At 41.4% G+C, this 27,556-nt stretch overlaps 1 long non-coding RNA gene across 1 annotated transcript in view; it reads right to left on the bottom strand.

The window, feature by feature from the left end:
- Positions 1–27,556, bottom strand: part of LOC309369993 — a 250,309-nt gene that overhangs the window by 12,213 nt on the left and 210,540 nt on the right. The window contains exon 5 of the long non-coding RNA XR_014168320.1: positions 6,622–6,710. This is a non-coding gene — a long non-coding RNA (uncharacterized lncRNA). The remainder of the gene's footprint in view (positions 1–6,621; positions 6,711–27,556) is intronic.

The raw sequence follows: 27,556 nt of genomic DNA, 5'->3' as shown, positions 1-27,556 counted from the left end.
TGCTGGGTTTTTGTGTTTTTTTAATGCTACATAGAGCTTGAAGGGGTTCATCCATTTTATTTTTTCATAACTAATTAATGGACAATTTAATGTGCCTGTGTACTCCTTCAGTTATTTGTTAAAGGGTTTTAAAAACTGCTAAATTGTCCTCTTAAGACAACAGGCATCCCACTGTGCTAAATGAATTTGAAGTGGAAGTTTTATAAAGTGGTTGTTGGTTCTTTGGGGCTTCTTGAATTTAAAAGATATCCTTGAGGACTGGAACATAACTTTGTTATTGAAAAAGTCCAAAAAAAAACCCCACAACCTGTATGCCTGTAATAAACTTTTGTTATTCAGGAAAATAAAATAAAACGCTTCCAACCTCTGAAAAGAAATTTCTGTGTACTATTTTCACAGGGACAAGTGTGGGAATATTTGGGAAATGAAAGCTTGATTAATGACATTCATCAGTTTTCCAGGAAGGCAAGGATCATGTTTGACATGTTGGAATTCTTTGAGGATATGAATAGCTTGATTGTGGAGAGACATTCATTGATCATTGCAAAACCAGATTAGGAGAAAGGATTTAACAAAATGCTAGAAGTGAGTTAATGTCGTTACAAAAATTACCGCATATTATCTTTACAGTAGGAACACAGCATGCAATAAGTTAAATCTCCCTATTTTCCCCCTATTATTTTTTGTAGGTTCAAAAACAAACTTCTTCTATTACATTCCAGAAGATTAGACCAATCTCAAAATGCAAGTGTCTAAGCTTCCCTTTGAGACTTCTGAGTTACGCCAATGCTGGGTCACACAACAGGTTGCAGCTGCACTACTGTGGGTGACCACCCACCATCAATGGTTTGAAATAGCTATTTTCTTCTGCAATCCAGAGCTATTGGAATCGTTGAAAGGAACCTTGCCACTGACTTTCACTGATGCCGCTATAGCAGGCTGCAGTTCATCATCAGATTCTTCTCTGGAGGAAGGCAGTGGCTGGTTTCTCTCTCAGGGCCCATTTAGGGGCTTCACAAATGGCAGCCCTGGGAGTGAGTCCAGGCATAATCCTGAAGGTGGTATGCACAGGATACTCCAACATTCTGTGGATTTATAGAGCTGATTTATGTGGGATGTGAAACACAGCAGTCAAGTACAACATTCCTAGAATGGACATGCTAGGAGATGTTTTGTACCAGTCAGGAGAAAACTTCCTGTTTCCTCCTGAGCTGGGACAATACTTCCTCTGCATGTGAATAGTGTGTGTGGCCTAATCTGGAGATGAGGAGCACACCATCTTCTTTTGCTCCTCTCTTCTCCATTTTGTTTTTTCCTCTATGTGTGAGCAGAAGTGACTGCCTGTTTGCAGTCACTTGGGTCTAACTCCCTTATGGGATAGTTCCAGATGTATATATACTTTTGTAACATAAATATATATCCTTTTGTAACCTTCAGGGATCTAACTGTGAACTGAATGAATGTGAGTAAACTACTTTTATATTCACTTTACTAATATTGTCGTGTATATTCTTTTTAAGAGGGACAAGATGGGATCTTGCCAGGAATCTTATGCAGAAAGGTTCAGATGAACCTGCAACAAGCAAACTGCTGTGCATTTAAAGGGGAACGTTTAAACTCTGCTATGACATAGAACTTGCTAATGCAAGTTAGGAAAGATATCATTAAACAATATGTCCTCTCCTGCCTCACTGAACATTCCCACACTTTATATCAAATCAGCCCATACATCCATCAAGCCCATTGCAGTATATTCTAACTGGGACCAGTTCTCCAAAGACTCAGAAAGATTTCCTAGTTGTACTACTTTATATTATGTAACCTAAGACTCAATGTATTGAATTCAAGGCTTTAGACATACAAAGCATGTCCCCCATCCCTACCAATCATTTACCAAAGAGTAAATATTCTGGCATATCAATTATCTATAGCCTTCTCTTCACCTGGGTAGTGGGTAGCTTTCCGGAATGGCATCTGAGTGATGTTTTTTAAAATGATATTCTTACTTTGTTTTTCCAAGGAGCTTGAGGTAAAATACATGCACCACCCCTAATTCATAGTCATAAAAACTCTGTGAGATAGATTAGGCTGAGAGGCAGTGGCTGGTCAAAGTTTACCCAGTGAGAGCTGTTTATGACTTTGTCAGGATTTGAACCTGGGTCTCTCCACTTCTGGATAACAACCACTTCATCACACTGGATATCATGGTTAGGATTTAATATTTGGTTCTATGAACACTTTCATTATCGAAGAGGGGCACTGGAAATGTATTTCTGTTCCAAAGAAACAGGGAACAAATTGCATTTTGCAACTTCTTAATGAAGTATTGAGCGGTGCAGAGTGGGTACAATGACTTTCACATCTGAAGAAGGTCTCTCCTTTTCACAAGCTGAAACATCTGTGAGCAACCACCACCAGAACAGCAACAACAAAGTAAGACACAGGAAATGAAAAACAATTACATGGTATTAGAATAATTCAATTCCACTCAAGGGGGAAATAGAGATATGGGATAAATTACCAGGATTGGCCACCGGTGCATACAATATTGCATTCAAAGCGGTAAGAAACAGGTTTCAAGGAGTTACAAAAACAGAAGAAGAAAACCAACCCCTGCCTGGTGTGTAAATAAGGGACTTTCTTTTAAAACATTATAATCACATATTTTATGAGCCCAGGGAGAGGTTAATTAAGGCCAATGGAAACAAAAGTCAAGTGAGAAGGATTAGGGCTGCCACTATTCCCTCCCATACTCTTCTGAAAATTGGTGAAGAAATGGTGACAAAAAGGAGAGCAGTAGGTGGGTAAGATGAGAGGATGGGAAAGGCAAAAACCTGTTGTTTCACTAGAATCTTTAAGTTCTTCCTTCTTGCTAAGCCACTTTTCATTGTAATCAAAGCAAGGCAGCATGGACTGAATGTTGCTTGGAAAAAAATACATACCTTTGTATGTCTGCCTTAATACTGCTAGTCCCAAGTATTTGTGCTGGTAATATATTATGACAGTATGATTATGCTTCTGATAAATAATATGTAAACATCAGTGTTGAACTCTCCATGAAGAGCTCTCAATAGATTAAGAGCTCCCAATACAGGTGCTCTTGGCACTCTCATTACAAACCTCTGCACCAGTATTGAGAGCCTCAGTACAGTGTTAGGAGTAGGTTTGGCTTCAGTTGTCAAAACATCAGAAACTGTAATCAGCAAGCAATTTCTGGACATGATCAGAAAACAATACTTTCTTTAGTCCCTTGTGTTTATTAATGGTTTATTGATCATTTTCACAGGGCAAACAAGACCTCTAGCAACATTAAAACTTCTTTTTATTATTGCTTGTAAGCTGCCCTGAGCCCGGCCTTGGCTGGGGAGGGTGGGGTATAAATAAAAATTATTATTATTATTACTCCTCTAAGCAGTCCCTCCACAGCTCCTCATCCACCCAGACATAACCCACCATTAGTCCTTTTGGTCATTTGGATGTGTTATGACACATAACATTGTTGCCTTGTATGAATGTCACACTTGCAAGATGTTTGGTACAAAAATATGGCGATATTCTGAAATCGCATAACAACAGAGAGCCTACAGCTGAGTTTATAGCATTGGATTTGTAATTTGGGAAGGAAATTATGAATTATGGTAGGGTCAGTTTGCCCATAACTAGACCAAGCAGCCATTTGTAATATTTCTATTCAGTTCCACCGTGTCAATGTGAAATTTCAGTGATAAGAATTTGAACAAGAATTTGGACCCACCTCAGTTTCTGTCGCCCTTATCTGGGCTGTTTTCAAGAGTGGCTTGAGGGAACATGCTACACATGCACTGAAACTAAGCTCTGTATACTGCCTGAAGGGTGGATCACCTGGAATCAGAGGTGAGGTCCAGGAGCATCACAAATAAGGCTGGCTGTATCTAGTGCAGCTAGAAGAATTGGTATATAAATAGACTACCTCCTTACATATTCCAATTGATGGGTACTTTAGTTGCATCTTATAGAAGCCAAACATTATTTGGCTATGGGGAACTCTTGGTAACTTTTAAATAGATTCTTTAACTAAAGCTATTGCATTTTGCCTGTAGAATCTAGCACACAGAGGCCCAATTCATGTCTCTTCATAGAACCTAACTGCTGGTATAATACAAAGCATAATTATAAAAACTATTTATTTCATGCATTTTCCCACTTCTGGTTCAGCCTAGTATGTTGCAATTTCCCCCAAACTACAGTACTGAAGTCTCTTCCCTGTCATTGGTTTTCTTGACTGAGCCCAGATAGAGAGGGAGAGAGAATTTGTTATATCCTGGATAGCCAAACATAAAACCAACTAATTCTCAACAACACATTAAATAAAATTTGAAGGGAAGCCTCACTTACACCTATTTTCATGTGTCAAGAGAAATGTTTATACAGTTTAAGGTGCTCATTTCTATGGTAAATTATTATTATTTACCCTAAAGTTCCTAAGGTATGCTCTGTAATTAGAGCTACTACTCTGTTAAATACGCCTTGGTTGATTAATCAATTAAGTCTGCACTCCTAAGCATGCTTACCAGGGTGAAGTTCTGTTTAGCTCAAAGGGGATTCCTTCAGGGTAGCCATGTTTACAGTTGGTCTCCAAACTTGCACATAAGTACAACAAACAATGCATACATCTTTTGCTTTAAGATAATGAACATATTTACTGTAGCAGCCAAAAAAGGAGGCAAGACCTCAAATCAGTGCAGAAATAACTAGGAAATCTTAATGTTGTTGTTGTTGTTGTTGTTGTTTAGTCGTATCCAACTCTTTGTGACCCCATGGTCCACAGCACGCCAGGCACTCCTGTCTTCCACTGCCTCCCGCAGTTTGGTCAAACTCATGCTGGTAGCTTCGAGAACACTATCCAACCATCTCATCCTCTGTTGTCCTCTTCTCCTTGTGCCCTCCATCTTTCCCAACATCAGGGCCTTTTCCAGGGAGTCTTCTCTTCTCATGAGGTGGCCAAAGTATTGGAGCCTCAGCTTCAGGATCTGTCCTTCCAGTGAGCACTCAGGGCTGATTTCCTTCATAATGGATAGGTTTGATCTTCTTGCCGTCCATGGGACTCTCAAGAGTCTCCTCCAGCACCATAATTCAAAAGCATCATCAATTCTTCGGTGATCAGCCTTCTTTATGGTCCAGCTCTCACTTCCATACATCACTACTGGGAAAACCATAGCTTTAACTATACGGGCCTTTTTTGGCAAGGTGATGTCTCTGCTTTTTAAGATGCTGTCTAGGTTTGTCATTGCTTTTCTCCCAAGAAGCAGGCGTCTTTTAATTTCGTGGCTGTTGTCACCATCTGCAGTGATCATGGAGCCCAAGAAAGTAAGAGGAACCGGCAAGCCACTCCCGTATCCCTGCCAAGAAAACTCCATGGACAAAGACAACAGGAAATCCTAATAGAATATATAAAATGGCCAGCACATTTTGATTTACACTTGCTTCAGGGGTTGAACTAATGACCCTAGGGGTTCCTTCCAGCTCTACTGTTCTATGATTCTTTGAAAATAATACTTGCTGAGGACTTTGAGAGGGCATCAAGTCATATTATTTTGGCCCTTTAAAAGTTGTAAAGTAAAAAAGAAAGCACTCGGCATTTTATCCCTTCCACTGAAGTGTTCTACATAAAGAAGAGTTTGGAAGAAGAGTTTGGATTTGATATCCCACTTTATCACTACCCGAAGGAGTCTCAAAGCGGCTAACATTCTCCTTTCCCTTCCTCCCCCACAACAAACACTCTGTGAGGTGAGTGGGGCTGAGAGACTTCAGAGAAGTGTGACTGGCCCAAGGTCACCCAGCAGCTGCATGTGGAGGAGCGGAGACGCGAAACCGGTTCTCCAGATTACGAGTCTATCATTCTTAACCACTACACCGCACTGGCTCTCACTGGAAGCAAGGAAAGCTTACTGGTTCAGGCCAACAGCCCACGTAGCCCAGCATCCTGTTCTGACATTGCCAACCAAATGCCTATGGGAAGTCCAAAAGCAGGTCTAGAGTGCCACAGCATTCTCCCCACTTGCGATTGCCAGCAACGGGCATTCAGAAGCATACCACCCTAGCATTGAATGTAGAGCTTAACCATTGTGGCTTGTAGCTATTTATAGCCTTAGGTAAAGGTAAAAGTAAAGGGACCCCTGACCATTAGTCGTGGCCGACTCTGGGGTTGCAGCGCTCATCTCGCTTTATTGGCCGAGGGAGCCGGCGTACAGCTTCCGAGTCATGTGGCCGGCATGACTAAGCCGCTTCTGGCGAACCAGAGCAGCGCACAGAAACGCTGTTTACCATCGCGCCAGAGCGGTACATATTTATCTACTTGTACTTTGACGTGCTTTTGAACTGCTAGGTTGGCAGGAGCAGGGACCGAGCAACGGGAGCTCGCCCCGATGCAGAGATTCGAACCACCAACCTTCTGATCGGCAAGTCCTAGGCTCTGTGGTTTAACCCACAGTGCCACCTGCATCCCTTATTTATAGCCTTATCTTCCATTAATTTGTCTAATCCTCTTAAAACCATCTATTTTGGTTATCATTGCTTCTTCATATGGGAATGAATTCCACAGTTTAGCTGGTTGGTGTGCAGAAATGCTTGCTTTTTACTTACATGTTTTATCCCTGGTTTGAAGCCTTCTTATTTTCTCACTTATGTTCTGCTTCTCTCTTGCTTGGTCATCTTAGAAAAGACCTGCCCTCCTGTGTGTGAGAGGAGAAGTTTAATTAATCAATTCCTCAATAAACTGTGCTGTACAAGATTTCTCCACCCAATTTTGGGCAATTTCCCCTTTGCACGGCAGCTCCCTCAGACACAAAACTACTCTGTTTTGAAAGGGTGCAAGGAGCTCCAAGAGGAAGGGAAAGATTGGTTATACACACTGCTTTCTACTTGCTCAGCCATTGGATGCAAGCCATAGAGAATAGCTTGTGAAGCCATTTGAGCTCAATTGTGCAGACCAAAGGGTCCAAACATCCAGCCCTGCATAGCATTGCCTACTGTGGCCAACGAAATGCATCTCTAAAGCACACAAACAAGACTGTAAGGCTATGTACTTCCCTTGTCATTGTCCCCAGAATGTGGTAGCCTGACTAGCCCTGGCCATTATATAGAATGAGGGAGCTGTCTCAGGTGAAAGATGCTGGATGGTTGGGGCTGCTGGCAAGGTGTTAGAGGATGGTGGTAATAATGATGATGATGATGATGATGATGATGATGATGATACTTTTGTTTTTTATACCCTGCCCATCCAGCTGGATTTCCCCAGCTTACAGCTCTTAAAAAATTGTAAAACATTAGACATTAAAAACTTCCTGATACACGGTTGCCTTCAGATGTCTTCTAAAAGTCAGATAGTTGTTTATTTCCTTGACATCTGATGGAAGGGGATTCCACAGAGTAGGCACCACTACTGAGAAGACCCTCTGCCTAGTTCCCTGTAACCTCACTTCTCACAATGAGGGAACTGTCAGAAGGTCTCAGAGCTGTACCTCAGTGTCCAGGCTGAACCATGGGGGTGAAGATGCTCCTTCAGGTATACTGGGCTGAGGCCATTTAGGGCTTTAAAGGTCAACACCAACACTTGAATTACGCTCAGAAACATGCTGGGAGCCAATGGAGGTCTTTCAGGACCGGTGTTATGTGGTCTCGGCGGCCACTCCCAGTCACCAGCCTAGCTGCCACATTCCGGATTAGTTCTAGTTTCCGGGTCACCTTCAAAGGTAGCCCCACATAGGGCATAATGCAGTAGTCCCAGTGGGAGATAAAGCATGCACCACTCTGGTGAGACAGTCGGTGGGCAGGTAGGGTGTCAGCCTGCATACCAGATGGAGCTGGTAGACAGCTGCCCTGAACACAGAATTGACCTGCACCTCCATGGATAGCTGTGAATCCAAAATGACTCCCAGGCTACACACCTGGTCCTTCAGGGGTACAGTTACCCCATTCAGGACCAGGGAGTCCTCCTGCCCCTGGTCCACCCAAAACAGTACAGTGGTACCTGAAGCTACAAATGCCTCAGGTTACAAACACTTCAGGTTGCAAACTCTGTTACCCTGGAAGAGTTAACTCGAGTTGAGGATGAGAACGGAAATTGTGTGCCGGCAGCGCAAAAGCAGCAAGAGGCCCCATTAGCGAAAGCACGCCTCTCGTTAAGAACAGTTCCAGGTTAAGAACGGACCTCCGGAACAAATTAAGTTCATAACTAGAGGTACCACTGTACTTCTGTCTTCTCAGGATTCAACTGCAATCTGTTAGCCACCATCCATCCTTCAACTGCCTCCAGACACTCACACAGAGTGAGTCCTAGTTGGCCTGGCTGGTGCCCGCTAACCTAGTCTGCTGAACCCAGCTGCAGTGGAATACAGTGTTCTGTGGCCAGTGCTGAAGGGTAATTCAATAGCCAGTTCAATGTGGAATTGAGGGACATTCTTGTCCTTCAGCCCAGGAAACAAAATGTTTTGGTAGGCATAGGCATCCTAAACAGATGCCTATGAGGTTGTCTCTAAACCAACTGTCATGCCCAATAGCTACTGATAAACATATCTCTGTTAATTTTGCCACATGAAGAATTCTGCATGAGTTGAGTGGGGGGGATAGCACAAAAGCTACTGGGTGGGGGACAGTGGCTGGCAGATTGCCTGTATGATTAACTTAAGCAAGCATTTCTCAGAATTGCAGGACATTCTAACATGATGTTCTCACAACTGGTAAATGACTTCATCTGATACAAATTAAACTGAAAGGCATACTTAGAAAGCCCAGTCAGCTTAAATTATACGATTGTCGGATACAGATAATGAAGTGCAGGTTTCCTTCCCATGATGTACGCTATAGGCAATGAGCATGGAAAAAGAAAGAGAGGCATCTTTGATTACAATGCACAGCTACTGTTAAACCATAACCTGACTACCTGGGATTCATTTCCAACAATAGCTGCCTGGCTGTTTCAAACTTTCTACTTTGCCCTGATGCTATTAAAAAACATTCTGGGGCCAGCTGCCAATAGCAATGAAATGGGACTAATTGTATCTTTATCTCATGCATAATTAATTTAAAAATATTGAGCTTCTAATTCTGCTCCCAGTGGAGCCAGTTGGTGCGTTGCCATTCAAGGGAAACTGACTCATGCTCTCAACATTTCAATTATATCTTCCTAAGCCTTCAGTTCAGAAAGGAATGGAAAGCTTCTTGTATTGTTGTTTGGCCAAGTCAAAGTAGCGTTACATGCAGTGCTTTTTTTGTCCACAGGGCTGCATAACTGCTTGCATCTACTGTAGAAATTTTACTTATCCAAGCCTTTGCTACAGAGTTTACCTCCAATGCCTGGGTTGACTGGAGTGGGGGGTGGCAAACTACTTGTGAGATTAACTGCATGATGGCCAGGTCCACTGGCTTTGTTGTTTTTCATTTGGTTAATAGCTATACACAACTCTCCCAGATTTGGAGAACTCTAATTTGTTTTTGTGGAATTTGTGAGAGGACCTCAGCAGCTACAGTAGGATCATCACCCTGATCCTACACTTTGTCAAAGGGAAAATCCCCACAGGAGTAGAAATCATATATCGAACAGATGGAAAGCTCTTTAATCTGAGTAGGCTGAAAGCAAAGGGTAAGGTTACCATAACTTCTGCCATAGAGCTTCATTATGCTGATGACAACATAGTGTGTGCATAGTCAGAGGATGACCTCCAAACCATCCTAAATACCTTCACAGAAACTTACAAAAAGCTTGGTCAATCGCTCAACATCCAAAAAACCCAAGTGCTGCACCAACAAGCACGAAACAACCCCTCTGCAGTGCTACAAATCCAACTTAATGGTGTAATGTTGGAAAGTGTTGATCACTTCTCCTACCTTGGTAGTTTTCTTCCCACAAGGGCCAGGATTGATGCTGAAATCCAGCATTGCCTGAGCTCTGCAAGTGCAACTTTCTCCTGATTGAAGTGCAGTATTTGAGGACTTGGACATTCACAGGGAAACCAAAATGCTTGTTTAGAAAGCTGTTATACTACCAGTCATATTGTATGCTTGTGAAACATGGACAACTTATAAATGCCATCTCCAACTCTTCAAAAGATTCTATCAACGATATCTCTGAAACTTTTTACACATCACCTGGGAAGACAGGTGAACTAATGCCAGTGTACTGGAAGAAGCAAAGATCATCAGTGTTGAAGCAATGATTCTTCAACATCAACTTCGTTGGACTGGTCATGTTGTGCGGATGCCTGATTATCGTCTTCCAAAGCAACTACTCTATCCCAAACTTTAAAATGGAAAGCGTAATGCTGGTGGACAACAAAAGAGGTTTAAAGACTCTCTCAAGGCAAATCTTTTTTTAAAATGTAGTAGGAACACCAACTGGGAAACATTGGCCTGTGAGCACTCCAATCGGAGAACAGCCTTTACCAAAGGTGTCATGGACTGTGAAGACACTCAAACTCAGGATGAAAGGGAGAAACGTGCTAAGAGGAAGGCACATTTTGCAAACCCTCACCGTGATCAACTCCTACCCAGAAACCTATGTCCCCACTGTGGGATGTGTGGATCCAAAATTGGCCTCCACAGTCACTTATGGACCCACTGTTCATGGAAGACAATCTTACTCGGTCACGAGTGATCACCAAAGGTGAAGAAGAAAGTCCAAGTAAAGAATATTAGTGTTATTTGATGATCAAGAATAGTTCCAGATTTGCCAGGCTCGTGGTGAGAGTTGTCTTAGAAATGATGCTCCATTGTATATGTAATAAATCAAATCATATTAAAAGTGTGAAAATATGTATAATTTTCTCTGTTATTGCTATATTCCAAAGTGAGTAGTACCAAGCATCCAGTGTAAGATTTCAGAACTGGGAGCTAATTGAGACCTGGGAGATTCAATAATAATGGAAATCAGCAAGAAAATTCAACAATTTCCAAGATGGATAGATTGCTTTTTTTCTCTGGAGCTAGTGCCCTGGATCGTGAGTTGGACACCTGAACTTATTGAGAATAAAAATACAGACCTGCAGTTACTTTCCAAGGCCAAGCTAAAGACTACCATTTGCTTTCCACAGGGAAGATGGTGGGGGAGGGAGGGCGAGAGAGAGAACATAGGGGCTACAGTTCTTAAACCAAAACATTTTATTGCCATACTGAGCTGTGAAAGTGTAGAGAAACATAAACCTTGGGTATCTGTCAATGCTGGATAATATATACTAAGCATCTGCCCAGGATAACATTTCACAGTATGTTTGGGGTTTCATCCCATGTGTCCATTTGTCATTATTGTCCATTTCAGAGCTGGTGGCAGGTTGTTACATAGCATGATGCTATTCCTGTAGTCTCTTTCCTTATTCCTAGGGTTAGGCGCGGTCTTTCCTCATTGCTTTTTAATGGAAAGTCTTTTATCATTTCTGGTAATGTGAGCAATTATCTGCTCCTTCATATTTTTGATACTGGAAGACAGTGATTACTTTTCCCTGACAGTTTTTCTTTGGTCAGATTTTCTTTGCAATCTTCTCCATTTGTTGTATCTTTTCCAATAATCAAATACAATCCCCATGCTTGTTTAAACATTCCAGAGTCTTCCCTGGTTTATCATATATTTTATCTACTCATTTTGTATGTTGTATATCTTAGTATTCTGTGCTTAAATATGACATTCAAAGATATTTATCATTCCAACAACAACAACAACAAAACACATTCGTAAGTAGTATTCATTGAGATGGTCCAAAATCTTAACACTGAGGTGGAGAACCTGTGATCTTTGAAGTGTTTCTAAACTACCAACCTTGTCATTCCTGACAGGTGATATTGGTTGGGACTGAAGGGAATGCAGGCCAACAATATCTTTTCTGGAGGGTCATAGGTCCCCCACCCCCACATTAACATCTGAAAATCCAGATCCATAAGGAGAGTAGAAACAAAGCAACTAGAGCAAGGGGCTGGTTTACACACTAACCTAGCTTCTTTGCATAATGAAAGGGCACCTGATGGAAACTTGTCAGGTGCTCATGTTATGTAAAGGCCTGCATGCACTGTGAAATGATGAGTTCAGTTTTGCTATCTGAGAGCCAGTGTGGTGTAGTGGTTAAGAGCGGTGGACTCGTAATCTGGTGAACCGGGTTTGATTTCCCACTCCTCCACATGCAGCTGCTGGGTGACCTTGGGCCAGTCACACTTCTCTGAAGTCTCTCAGCCCCACTCACCTCACAGAGTGTTTGTTGTGGGGGAGGAAGGGAAAAGGAGATTGTTAGCCACTTTGAGACTCCTTAGGGTAGTGATAAAGCAGGATATCAAATCCAAACTCTTCTTCTATATGGAGAGGAAAGGCTTATATTTAAATGTATACAAAGTCTGTTTATATAAACTGTAGTGTTTACTCGTGTACAGAAAGGTCTGCTGTTGTAAAATTGAAAGGATCTCAGCACTGCATATTATTTGCCCAATGGGATTTTGTGATGGGAGGTTGTTATCACAGCAAACATATATAGATCTATATGTTCATTCCATGTGATGGTGTAGGAAGCTTGTCTTCCAATACGCATATAGACCACCATATACAAAATTGCAGCACCAAACCAAGGCATCAAAAAGGTTTTCTTAAAAAAAAAACCACAGAAAAAAAAACTTTGGCATTCATGTCAGTGATTTTGTTAATGGGATCTCAGAGAGATCCTTTTATCTCCCTTCAGCATTAAATAAATCTATTTTGCAAAAAAAAAAAAAAACCTCCTGAAAAGAATTGGCCGTGATTTTACAAGACCCCCACATGGGTGTGGGGTTTTTATTTTGTAGTTCCTTGGTGTGCGTTTTCTTTCAGGTGCAAGCAAGGCTTAAGAAGTGCCGAGGACATCATTTGAAGCTGAAATGCAAAGAAAAAGAAAAGAAAAGAAAAGAAGCCAACAACTGTAGTTACGTAGTGTCAAATTCCTGCCTCTGACTACATAACATATTTCCTTTCCACAGGAGGTAGTTATGACAAATTAGAAGTCTGAAAATTTTCTGATGGTGTAAAGGCTCCAGCTGTCACTGGGGAGATAGTGATCAGATTTCATAGCTGCATGGTCCCACGGCGCCTCTAAGAGTTCCATATGGTCATCCAAATGTTACAACTGAAGCCCACAAAACAATCCTAGGATGACTTTTTACTTACAGAAGATAAAACTCGTGTTCAATGAACTTAATAAACAAATTGCTCTTCATTGGTTCACTGAAAATCAGAACCTTAGGAGCCACTGTACAGCTGTTCCTTTCTTTGAATACGGAGCAGAACTGACCAGGTTGGCTCTAACTTCTCTCTCTCTCTCTCTCTCTCTCTCTCTCTCTCTCTCTCTCTCTCTCTCTCTCTCTCTCCTTTTGCACAACTTACATAAGGGAGCGTGGGCTTTTTAAGTGGCTGTGCTATGAATAATTAAGGTGTGTATATGTATGTGGTGATAAACAGCAATTCCTCAAGCCACTTCCCTTTTAGTTTAGGTTTTTTTCCCCTGAATACACCTCTCTTAAATTCTTAATGCCATCACAGTGGACGGTGACTCTTTCGTTCATGTCAAAGACGTCAGCATCAGCCTTGCACAATAACAAATGACAGATGAATAATTTATTGATCCTTAAATGGCCGTGTCCTTGGATGTATTTCTTATAACTAATTTGCTTAGAGACACATCTGGCTCATGGAGATAGCATCTGTTTTAAAGAAGGTCAGTATTATATTTTAAAATTAAAGGCAGAAGAACATAATCTTTTATTTGTTATGCTTCCCTGCTCCTCTACCCTAGGAACTCGGTTAATTCTCATTCAGTTCTGCTTACTTATTTTTTATAATACCAAATCAAAAGATGTGCAATCTGTTGTTCAATCTTGAGACCATAATAAAGAAGCCCATTAAAGATGTGCTTGCAATGAATGAATACTTGTTAGGTAAAGGGGAGGGGATGGCCATAATGAGCTTTAGGTAGATGCATTTTAAAGTGCTGAGAAATATCAAAGTATTGGTATATTCAAGGTGGGTGCCTTAACACAAATATCAAATATTTGGATTTTTATTTAATACGTTTTGAATGAGTGACCTCTAACCTATGTCATACTTTGGGTTGACTCATTGAAAGAAATGGATTTTACTCCAAGTCCATTGACTTCCAGGGGTCTAGCTTAAAGATGACTTATGTTGGATATCACCCAAAGCTGTGGCTGGGGCTTTTTAGAAGGATCTTTGTCTACCGAAAGCTTTCCTACCCATGATAGCTAATCCAAGACCCATATTCAGCAGCAGCAGCGAGCTTCTCAATACCTAATGCCAGAGACAAACAACAGAGCATTCTTGCTGGAACCCTGTTAGTAATGCGGTCTGCTTGTTTTATTCCTGCCTTGTTCCAGGTGCTTGGATATTGGTTCCCTCTTATAAAATAATGGGAAACCTGGCATAGAAATTATAATTCTTTACACATTATTTGCAGTGTAATCCTATGTATAATTAAGCCCCAGGGTGCCCAATAGTCCTTACTTCCTTGTAAGCATGTAGCACATTCCTTAAAATAGCTACATATACATTTTGTTTTGTTAATATTCCCACATTTGGTCAGCAATACCAATATGTTGCAATCTTATTATCTTTCCCATATTTTAAAGGACAAACCGGGGGGTTTTCTCTTCCTCCCCCTCCTCCTCTATTGCCAACTATTCTGGCTCATTCCAAACAGAGCTTGACAGAGAAATCTTATTTCAATTTAATCCTAATTATATATTATCTCAGATGTTTCCAACACAACATAACTACTATTTACTATCCATGCAAACTTTGCATTTAATGTCGGGAGACAGTGTAATTTTTTAACCCTCTGTGCCGAGTAAGAAAGCACCTCTCAAATTCATGGTTCACCTTGCAGCACTCATAAAAACATTGAGGATTAATTCAAGGATTAATGGAGGTGGTTCACAATTAGGCTGAAGTATGATCTGATGTCATCATCTCAGTATGATGATATACATTTTGATGCCAAAGCACCTGTTGTTTTGGAAGGAAGCAGCTGATATCATTATCTACTCAGCCAGACAGTCCTGTTTCCTGCTGCTTAAAAAATTATCCTAAGGGTTACCTAAGTTGGGGTAATACAGCATGAACTTTTCCTTACTCGGGACAGGAACATAAAGACTTTCCAAACAATCTACAGAGGCGCGTGTATATATATATATATATATATATATATATATATATATATATATATTCTCGACTGATACCTTCCAGATTCAGTAAGTTGTTCTTTCCTTCCTTCTTGTTTTGTTTTTAACAACACATAAATCATGTGAGTTGGGTATAAAAATCCTACATCTCTTTCCCCTTCCATACAGAAAAGCCATATCAAAAAAAGTAATCTTTGAACAACAGTCTCTGCTACAGTATGTCTGCTGACTGCAATGATATTACTCTGGCGTAAATAGTCCAAAGACTGTGCTTTAATTCTTCCTGCAGGGATTTCTCTCTATAGATGTGAATTTGTAACACTTTGGACACAGTGGACTGATTTGGATGTCAGAAGAAAGTATGTTTTTTCACCATATTCACTGGGGTTACAGCACACAAAAGCCCACCCCCAAAGCTTCTGCTATTGCCTGCTCAGTCACAGTAGGTTCACTGGATAAATTTAATAAATGACATGCTATGTTTATAACTTTGTGCCTGCTCATGGTCTGTGTACAACATCAGGATTTCATTGTATAATTTGCATGGATATGTTCTGGTAATCCCAAAATATCCTGTGTCTTTACAGTCATGGGAAAGATGTTAGGAGACGCAGGAAGGTTATTATAAATGATACATTTCCAACATATACGTATTCCTGCCTTACAAATAAAGTATCTCACATCCAATAAATTAGATGCAATTTGGGCCTGCTGTAATTTCATATGTTATGCATAGCATTTTGATTTTCTGGTCTCTGCTGAAATATTCAAGCAAGCCCTTTTAGAAAATAGATAAGTATGAAGCTCAGAAATCTAATATTTGGACATTTCTAACCTCCTCACCACCTCTCATGCATACCTCCACATCTGAATACCTCAGGCACTCAGATTTCTTTCCTCTATTAAATAAAGTAGGAGTCATGTAGGAAAAAAAAGAGAACAGAATTTAGAAAGATAGCAGAGATGATCTCCGGGGAAATAAAACGTTTCAGAAATGCTGATGCTCCCAGCAGTTTGCCGAATCCCCATCTCAGGGGATGGCAACAAGAAATATTGAATCACTACCATACAAATAATAAGGATAGCTCAGTTGTCTACAGTGGGCTTGCATTTCCCTAGCATTTGCAGCAGTGAAACTGATTTTACTCAGAGTGAGTGCTGTAGACTTAAGCTAGGATCACAACATTTCACTTCCCCAGGATATCCTGGGAGTGATAGTTCTCTGAAGGGAGTCAATCTGGAGGTGAATTCTCAGCAACCTCATCAAACTAACATTCCTGGGTGAGTGACTATGGCCTGAGCTCTACTCACTCAGTACCCTCCACACATAGGTCTAATGCATGGAGGGTAGAGTGGGACTATACACCTTGAGCCCCATTACTTATAATTCCATGCCTGGCCAGCTCTGCTGTTCTCTAAGATGTCTGATGGCTGGACTCATGAATGATCCTCTATGTCAGTGGTTTTCACCCTAGGATGTCTTGAATGATGGTCAGGGGTGCTATGGGTAACACTGGCCTCTGTCCCTCTTTCCTTCCCTCCCTCCTCTGACGCCTTCTCATGTCTCTACCTTCCAAAGGCTTGAGTGGCTGTTTGTTGCCCTGGCTACAAGCTCCCCAGGGATACGGATGGTGCTGTGAGTTAATCCACAGAGCCTAGGGCTTGCCGATCAGAAGGTTGGCAGTTCAAATCCTCGCGACGGGGGGGGGGAGCTCCCATTGCTCGGTCCCTGCTCCTGCCAACCTAGCAGTTTGAAAGCATGAAGTGCAAGTAGATAAATGGGAACCGCTCCAGTGGAAAGGTGTTTCCATGCGCAGCTCTGGTTCGCCAGAAGCGGCTTAGTCATGCTGTATACCGGCTCCCTTGGCCAACAAAGCGAGATGAGTGCCGCAACCCCAGAGTCATCCGCAACTGGACCTAATGGTCAGGAGTCCCTTTACCTTACAAGCTCCCCAGGTGAATGGTGCCTCTGGGGCTAGCCAGGGGGTGCTGGTTGCCAGGAACTGAGGTGGCCTCGGAGTAAGCAAGCAAGCGGATGAGGGAGCCCAGCCAGCCAGTCTGCCAGCCTTTGCTGTGGGGAATAGACAGACAAGTCCCAGGCCCCTGTAAGGCAGTGTGAGGAGGCACCACTCTTTGGGGTGAAGGGCGACTGCCTGGAGGACTCCCAAGGAGAGCAGAGAGGAGAGGAAGCTGAGCGAACTCTCCACAAGGGAGGGTGTTTGAAAAAGGGTGAGAGGTTGCCAGCTCTGCAAGCAAAGGGTGACATAACTGGGCTCCTGAGCCCCTCAGGGGTGGGCACAAAGAATGTAGTTGGTCAAGGGAGCCGTGGACTCAAAAAGGTTGAAAACCTCTGCTCTATGTGGTCCAGATCTCAGTGCTGTGCAATCCAAGTTTCTGACTGTATGGAGAAGCTTGTGTGAGGATAACTGGCTCCTACTTCAGAACATAAGAAAAACACTTCTATATCAGTCCAAAAGCCTATCTAATCCAGCATCCATCTACATACTTTTGCCTTTGACCTCACTGGCATTTTGATCCTGACCCCATCCATTACTGGCATGTGCCAATGAAAAGTTACCCATGTGGGAATGTGGTCCTCAGCCTAAAAAATGGTCTAACCCAAATTATATATAAATTATAATTAGTTACTAAATTAATTTTGTAATTAATTACAGAGTGGCCCAATGCAACTAGCTGTAAGAATGTGGGATAATGATTATACAGAAAGCTACCAGTTCTATCACTGACCAGTTCCAAAAAGAAAATTGGGGTTATACTTCCCCATTCCTGGCTTCAAAGATACAATCTGAACTCGCAAAAAAATTTGATATTTCATGCAATCTTTCCATTTCACTTCTGAGTATCAAATTCTGCCATACTATGGACAAACCAACACTCTTCTCCACCTCCCCCAAAACCAAAAACCTGTCTGAGAGCCTGCAGTTTGGGGTAATTTGGTGTATAGTTCCTTGCTATTGTCCACCCACTGAGCACTGTTTGTGCCATTTGAGGCTACTCTTAAGGCTACTGGACTATGTGAAAAAGCAGTACAGCTGATGTGTGTTTAACTGAAGTACCTTCCAAAATCCCACATTCTTGCAGATTATTCTGACAGAAATCTGAGTCTGCATTTACACACGGGGCCTGGATTGTGGACTAGACTAGCAAATTCCTGGGTGGGAAATCAAATTACACAATAAGCCAAATGCTCGAGGCTAATAAAACATGAGCCAGTGAGATTACTTAAGCTAAAGGAAGCTTTTTCAAAAATGTATTTAAAATATTTTTGTGCTGCTGCTTTTAACATGGTGATGGGGATCCACCCAAGACGGCACACAATTAAAATACAAAAATAAAGGAATTAAAAGCCAGTGCAAAATAAACCAGATACATCCATCCCCAAAATTCCCAAACACGGTGCATAATTACAAATGGACACCATCAACAGAATGTATTTTGTGATTTACTTTTCTTTATTCAAAGTTTAAAAGGGTATTAGTTGTGATTATACATTTCACCTAACAGCCCAGTCTTAGGCATGTCTACTCAGACTCAAATCCCATTACATGAAATGGGCCTTGCTCCAGGAAAAGTGGGTGTTAAGTTGCAGCCTATGGACCTAACATTTTGCTTTGTGGGCATGGCAAGTCCTGTATAATTGTTTTAGTACTCCTATTTTATGTCCTCTATTTTAATTCTTTCATTATGCTTGGAGTGGGCACTTGAAGCAGAAAAATACAGGTAAGCTGATACCCTTTCATTGCCTTAAGTCTCACTAGTCCGTGTGTAGAAACTATTTTCCTAAGACCAATTCTGTGCAGCTCATAAGCTCAAATGAACCAAAGTTTCAGCTAATAAAAAGCTCATGTTGTATCATGTTTTTGGAAATGTATTATTCTTCAGCATACAGATTTCGTTGTTGAAGCCTGCTTCAGTGTGCAATAAGAGTGGTCTGATGTCAAACACAGGGTCTTGAAACTTTTATTTATCTTTTTAGCTATGCGTGAAAATTGCAAAGTGAATAAAACCTTTCTTCTCCTAGACCACAAGTAACCACCACCCTGAACAAATGCTTCAATACCAATCTAGTTATAATGCAACATGTATTGTTTCAGTACACAATACAGATGTTTTCTGTTATTATATGGAGAGGATGTAATGATGGTGAAGTATGTGTTTGCACTATAGTCTCGGCATGAAATCATTATGTTTAACTTTCTTGATTATTTCTTCACTGAAAGTGAGGATGTTGCTCAACTCTGATTCCTTTCAATGAGGGCCCATTGAAAAGACTCTTCTGGAGATGGAAGAACTCACTTTGGATTGGATAGCCTTTATTCTTTAAAATATAAGGAAACCAATCAGGTCAAGCACATATTACTAGTGGTTGCAAGAGAGGAGAGAAAATGGGAGAGGTGGAAGGTAGAAGAGATATTTCAAGCAGCCTAACCTGGTTAAAAAGAAAAAAATTCCTTCCAGTAGCACCTTAAAGACCAACTAAGTTAGTTCTTGGTATGAGCTTTCGTGTGCATGCACACTTCTTCAGATACACTGAAACAGAAGTTACCAGACCCTTCTATATAGTGAGAAGGTGGGGAGGGGTATTACTTACCCAGAATGGGTGATTGGCAGATAGCTGTGATGAGTCTGTTGACGACTCTTAACGACTGCAATAGGTCTTACACGAAAAAGCAAGGGGTGAACTGGTTAAAAAGAACCTTCTTATTTCATCTGCACTATACGAATTTTCAAATTATCAGAGAAGTGTGAGGTTCAAATTTGCCCCTCCTTATTCATTCAAATAGGTTCCTGCAAATTCATTCTTTTAAAAAAAATCTCAGGGTGGCATGCAAGAAAATTTCAGAACAAAAATACACTGAAGCCCTCAAACACACTGTACTACATTTTTAAAATGCAAAAATAAGTCAATAGAACTCATCACTAAAAGCTGGGTAATTTTGTAAAAATGAACATTGACACACGGCAAAACTTTTCTCCCCATTTGCATAACTAGACTTTTAGAACATCAAAGCATCCTAGCCAATAGCAATCTGCAATCCTTAGGCTCAAAGTAAGTCAACAATTGGCAGAGGGCCCCCAATGCTCCCTCAACCATCCATTTTGTTCAAATTCTTCCAGAAATTTGTCTTGGAAATTGTTGGAAGAATACTACTTATTGAAAACCGCAAAGTCAAATGGAACATCATTTTTATCCCCTGGGAATTTGAAGCCAAGATATTGATAACTTTACTTGGGAAAGCTGGGCATATTTGCATGAAACAACAATCCTACTGTGAAAATGCAGTGTTTATATAAGGGAATAATATTCAACTGTATATGAATTTTTAAAAAGAGATCTGACCTTGGAGCACAATAAGCCGCCTTCAGGTCGAGCTATTTGTCCGTCTAGCCCAGTAAAGTCCCCTCTGACTGGCAGTCGCTCTCAAAGGTCCCAACTGAAGCCGGCCATATTGCTAGAAACTGTCCTCTCCCTTTAGGTGGAACATAGGACACAGGAAGCTGGACTAGGGTTGCCATATTTTAAATAGTGAAAATCCGGACAGAAAAGTTGTTGAGCTTTTTAGCTTTTTTCAGTTCGGGCAAGATTCTTTCCCAATTCTACCCAAAGACACCTGGGATTGAATTTGGGACCTTTTGCATGCAAAGCATGTCCTCTGCTCTTGAGCTTTTGTTGTTGTTGTTTAGTCATGTCCGACTCTTCGTGACCCCATGGACCAGCGCACGCCAGGCACTTCTGTCTTCCGCTGCCTCCCGCAGTTTGGTCAAACTCATGCTGGTAGCTTCGAGAATACTATCCAACCATCTTGTCCTCTGTCGTCCCCTTCTCCTTGTGCCCTCCATCTTCCCCAACATCAGGGTCTTTAAAAGGAAGTCTTCTCTTCTCATGACGTGGCCAAAGTATTGGATCTTGAGCTTTAGCCCTTCCCGAAAAGATGTACAGATTGGTGCCAGAAGAAAAAGACAAGTCGAGGCACAGAAGTGAGCAGAAGGTGGTCCTGCTCAGCTAGGATTCCCACAGGGCATCTTGCTGAGGAATCTGGACTTTGCACAGCCTCCACAGCAGCCATTTGTGAAGGTCTATGAGCAGCTTCCACATGTGGATCACACACGCCTGCTTTTTTAAAAACAAAAACAAAGCCATCCAGGTAATGTGTTGTTAACTATTTACACTCAGCCATAGGAGTTCATGTGAAGATGCATAACATCTCTCTTGAATGCCCCACATGCGTCATTATGAATAACTTTTACACCACCATATTCAGAGGAGAAGAGATGCTCCCACTGACTTCCGTTGTGTTAGGACCGGACCCATTGTCTGTCTAGATAATTTGAAATGAGATTGGACAAAGCAATTCAGAATAGACTCTAGGGTATAATTTCACATTAATGAGGAGCCTAGAAAAGATTGCCCTCCCAGCCGTTTTTATCACTAATTTCTTCAGTTCTATGGACAAAGCATGCCTTTTATTGGACGTGGAGAATATAGTAATAGAATTTGTTCTGCATTTCAAAGACGACTAATGTGCCAATTTTTCCCTCTTTTAGAATAATACATTTCAACTCAACGTATTAATGGCCAGCTTTCACATTCCCTTATTTATAATGGAAAGGTCTTTAAAGGCTATAATGCAAAATAATTGTTAGGCTTTGGCCTTAAGCATATATTGCAGAGCATGAATTCCTCACAATCAAAGAGGATTTTATATTTATTATATATATATATGGGGTTTTCTTAAGGATCCCTGGAGAAAAAAGAAACTTAACCATCTGAGAAAACCTCAGGCGCACGTGTAGTGCCATCACTGCCAAAAAACAGTGTGGCTTACAAAACAAGCCAGCTGCTCCTCCCGGAAGGATTTCATCTATAATATTTTGAACCGTGTGACAGCCTATCACAACTCATGTTCTGCCTTAAGGTATATGGCACAGGCAGAGCAAACAACCAGTAAGAAAGGAGAACAGAAAACGTTGATTTCTAATGCAATGCAGAGAGGACTTTTATCTCTTTATCCCCTGGATTTGAAAATAGCTTTTATTTTACCTGCAGTCAATGGGCACAGATGGTACTAGTAGAGTATTCTGCTATAATACACATATTAATTTTCTGCACACATCGCTACCGGAGTGCATTTCTCCTGTTGAGTCTTTGGTGCCACGCATGTTTGTGCCTGGACATAGATTTGAAAATTAGGACTGTAATTGGCAGTTTCAGTGTAAATGTTGAAGTTGCCATTCCTATATAGAAATCAATTTACTTCGAAGTAAGTGCATCTTGCAGGAAGGGATCAATGGGTGTCCCCAATCCAACAATTTCCTTCTGATGACATCTAGCTCCCAAATACAGGAGCTGAGAATCAGTGGTGATAGGATTTGCAAAATTAGAAACATCGATTTTACAAGAATCAGCAGTGACAAAATTAGGGAAGAAAGATCCCACAAGACAGAAGGAGGAAAACACATTTTCGCCTGAGGGCAGGATCCCCCCCTAGACAATATTTTCAGGGCCACATGCCAGTGGTGTGTGGGATCAGGGATAAAAATGGATGTCAAGGCTGGAGTCAGATGCAGGTCAAAACAAAGGCCCTCAACCTCATCTCCCTGCCCACTCCATTGCTAATCACTCTCAAAATGAAGATACTAAAGAAGTAAACCCATGGGTCGGGTACTCCCATTGAAGTTAATGGGAGCTGTTTCTCTCATGCAAATAGCTGGCAGGAAACCCCCAATCCAAATTGGGATCATGGGGGGGGGGGAGGTTAAAGACTCACCCCACTCCTGCACTTAAGGGATTTATGTAATGTGTAGTTCGGCCTTCTGCCTCCTTTCCCCATCTGCCCCACCGTCACCAATTATTCTCAAAATGAACATTACTCAGCTTCCCCTTGGAAATCTACCTTCTTTAAGCGAACAAACAAAAAGATACAGTGACCAATTTGTGTTCTTTCATGTATCTATATTTCTACCTATGTCCTGCTCGTTCAGTCTGATCTGCCCCAGTGATGGGGCCTGTACCACAGCCATTGGCCAAATAGGCAGGCAAGCTGCGATCCATTTCCCATGCCTGGGTGAAGCTGAAAAAGGTTCACCCAAGCCTGGGAGAAATTATTGCCTCCAGCATGACCGCCTGATCCAGGGGGGGCATTGTCACCATCCTGCAATGGCGCCCAACCTGGTTGTAAGCGTCATTACACAACAGATGAAACATGTACGAAACGTTTTTCAAAATTTTCTTCTCTTCTTTCTTTATGTTTCCACCTTTATGTTTCCCTTATTTTTATTCAATTGTTGTTGGTGTTTAGTCGTTTAGTCGTGTCCGACTCTTCGTGACCCCATGGACCAGAGCACGCCAGGCACTCCTGTCTTCCACTGCCTCCCGCAGTTTAGTCAACTAAACTCATGTTAGTAGCTTCGAGAACACTGTCCAACCATCTCGTCCTCTGTCATCCCCTTCTCCTTGTGCCCTCCATCTTTCCCAACATCAGGGTCTTTTCCAGGGAGTCTTCTCTTCTCATGAGGTGGCCAAAGTATTAGAGCCTCAGCTTCAGAATCTGTCCTTCCAGTGGACACTCAGGACTGATTTCCTTCAGAATGGATAGGTTTGATCTTCTTGCAGTCCATGGGACACTCAAGAGTCTCCTCCAGCACCATAATTCAAAAGCAATCTTTATTCAATACCCCCCAATTGTACCTGAGGCTACTACCACCTCCCTGGATTGTTCAAGCGACCCCCAGGGCGTAGTATCACCCACTTTGAGAAACACTGCTCTAGAGCAATATCTTTTTATATCCGTTTCTCCATTTCTTTCTTCCTTTATTAATACCCCGCACAGGACTGCTGGAAAATAAAATACCATTAGGAATTTTTCAGTGTATGTATATATAATAATTGGAGACCTTACTGGATGGAGACTGAGGGTTCTTGATGCATTGCTTCTTCCACTGGAGGCTTGGCCCCACGGTATATCCACAGGCACAATCGTAGCAGCACAAGGGTGTTTGTTATTTGCGTTTCCCATGCGGCAGCTGATGCCTTTTTGGGGGTCATAATTCATTAGCCCTAAAAGCTATATCAAGTGTTGCAATTGCTATGCATTGCAGACGCAAGCCTATAATATACCTAGTTTGGAAAGAGAAAAATAATACATTAGGCACTTGTGATATCTTTATGTATAAGTTTGGGAATCATTAAATAGCTGTCATTCTTTCTTCCTCCTCGGCATCAATTACTCCACTCTGGTTTTACTTACTCTACTCTGTATAATGAGTCCCTAGAGCATGTTTCATTGCGGGAGAATGAACACATTCTTCAGTTGCGGTCAGTGGGATGTGGTTAATTTGAAATCACTTAAACTATTATATCTGTCAAGCGTGGTTATTTTATTTTCAATTCACATCAGTGTTTTAGTATGCATGTCGGTTACTGGGTCAAACTGCCAGATTAATTTCAAAGTATTTGATGGGAATGCTCTTTATCACTGTCTTTAGACTCCTGTTGAAACTTAATACAAATGTATTACAATATACATTTGAAGAAATCTACCTGGAACTATTGTATTTATGAGCAAACAAGAAAAAAAAGCTGCATAAATGAAATCTAAATTTTTATGCACTTTAGACATACCATTTAACAGGGTTTACCTAGATACCTATAATGAAATACAGAGGCTAAAATATTAATGAATGAGAAATATGACCGATTGCTGCTCAGAATGCTGTAACAAATAGTCCAGCAGTTGTGCAACTTTGTCTTTTGACTACACTGGGTATTGTCATATACCCTGAATTTGCCCTCCAGCTTAGCCCAATGTGAGACTTTCTGAGCCCAATTTTTGCACCTTATAGTAAACATATTTCCAGATGGCAATTAGGTGGTGGATCCTGCCGTTGTTTTCAGCTTCTTTCTGCGAAAACCTAGAGCAAACTAATCACCTGCCCGCCATCTGATTGCTACCTTGTTGCATGATTAGTGAATTCGCACAGCATGAAATTGGTCTCTGATAGTCCAAAGTGGTGAAAAGACACATCATCACAAAATCAGCCTTCAATAATCACAGAGCTGCTGGTGGCCAAAAGCACTTGGTATTGTTGTTTTGTTGTTTTGCTTTTTTTAAAAAAAGAACACCTAACTTTGCAGGTCTTCCTTCGCTAGGTAACAGTGGCTAATGTGGTAAACTAAACAATCTGGCAAGACTTGGGGCCCCTTCCAAAATATCTGTGACTGTGCACCCACTTAACAAAAATGTGGTGTAGTTGGGTCTTACCTGTTTGAGGAGGAAAGCATTCCATGGTTTGATAGCGTAGGCTGCAGACACCTGGCTGAAGCTAAACAGGTTTGGGTTGATGAATACCTGGACTCTCAGTTTTGCCACAGAGGACCATAAATCTATGCTTTCCTCACAGGGGCCTGAGCTCTGAAGTACAATAAAGGTTTGGCATGGCTATACAGTGGTACCTCAGGTTACATATGCTTCAGGTTACATACCCTTTAGGTTACAGACTCTGCTAACCCAGAAATAGTTCCTTGGGTTAAGAACTTTGCTTCAGGATGAGAACAGAAATCGTGCTCCGGCGGCGCGGCAGCAGCAGGAGGCCCCATTAGCTAAAGTGGTGCTTCAGGTTAAGAACTGTTTCAGGTTAAGAATGTACCTCCAGAACAAATTAAGTACTTAAGCCGAGGTACCACTGTATATTTAAGATGCAGAGCAAAAGTGACATCATTGCCATCAACATTATCTAACACAATTTGTCCTGTGAGAAGGAATGCAAGAGAGAGAGATAGAGAGGCAGGGACGTAGGTGAAGGCAGTACACCAGATGCCTACTTCTGTTCTAGTTGAACTTTCCCTTTGTTGACTAAGGACCACCTGGCACCAGCTGCTCTGTGAGAAAGATCAGATGATCTAACTCTGGCTCTAGTGCAACTGGTTCCTTTTCATTTCCTTTTTTTAATTTCAGCATATGCTCTTGGCAAGATAGAGGTCTACTAAATCAGCATAGGCAAACTCAGCCTTCCAGATGTTTTGGGACTACAACTCCCATCATCCCTGACCACTGGTCCTGTTAGCTAGGGATGGTGGGAGTTGTAGTCCCAAAACATCTGGAGGGCCGAGTTTGCCTATGCCTGTACTAAATCATCACCAAATGGAAACTTGTCTCCAGAAGCTAAAAAAATGGAAACTTCTCTCCATCTCAAAATGGAAGTTTTTCCTCTTGAGGTTAGCCTTGGTGAGGGATTTTTATTGGGACTGCAATAGGAGGAGTGTTAAACCCATTCTCCACTCTGAATGCAGTGCTGCATTTATGGTGCCTACTGCCCCTGGACAGAAGAGATTTGTCACCCCTGTTCTAAAGAAAAACTATTTAGTCAGATGTAAGCCCCAATAAGCTAAGTAGGACTGATGCTCTATTGAGACTACAACTGTGTGAAATCCCATAAAATTTAATTTAAGGGTGTGTAGGTACGCCTAGGATTGCAGCCTTAAATATTAAGTGAACAAATTGATGAGGGATAGAGATAGATAAGATAGATATAAAGACAGATGATAGATCGATAGATGATAGATATGCTCACATGTGTATTTTTCCATGTAGAAGGGGTACATCTTGCTCACTGCCACTCTCTAGATTATGATTCTTATTTTAAGAATAATAATCCAGTCTCTCCTGCAATTGTGTAATCTGGAGATCAGGATTGTGGGAGCATGTAAGGAGGAACATAAATCAAAATTCCATTTGTCATGTGCCTAGGTACTGAAAACTAGAACTCAAATACTGTAGCTAAACTCAAGTAACCTATAAGCAGAAACTGGTGTTACCCTGTTGTTTTTTAAAGTCCTATTCTGCAAATTCCCAGAACCTGGGACAGAAAACTGCTAGAAGTTAAAGGCACTGAAATACTGGCTTCCCTGTTATTAATGAGGTGTTCCTGTGAAGAATGAAAGGAACCACCAACAGCCCTTTCATTAGTATGGGGGTGAACATATTACATTAATAAATTACGTTGCTGCATTATGCAGCTGCTGCATCGTCAGATTACAGCAGTATGCTTTACTGCAAACCCATTAACTCTAAATCCACTTGGGTTAGAGTGATGGTATGATCCAAAGTTAAACAGCCGACATATTATATAAGCCTGTGAATAATCAGTGACATGCTATTTAGATGGGATTATATGTTTAGATGCCTTATCAAAGTTACTGAACGGTTCCATTTCTGCAAATCACCCAGAATATGTCATCTTGTGAAAAATATTTTTATCCCCCCTCCCCCCAAAAAAACCCGTAACTCAGCATTAGCCATAAAAATACAAAATGTGTTTTACAGAACATCAGCTAGGAGGTATATGATTGCAGCAGGAA

The sequence above is a fragment of the Podarcis melisellensis genome (assembly GCF_964234715.1).
Source record: "Podarcis melisellensis genome assembly, chromosome: 5".
Classification (NCBI taxonomy): domain Eukaryota; kingdom Metazoa; phylum Chordata; class Lepidosauria; order Squamata; family Lacertidae; genus Podarcis; species Podarcis melisellensis.
Note: the sequence above shows the minus strand (reverse complement) of the source record. Positions and strands in the feature narration are given on the sequence as shown.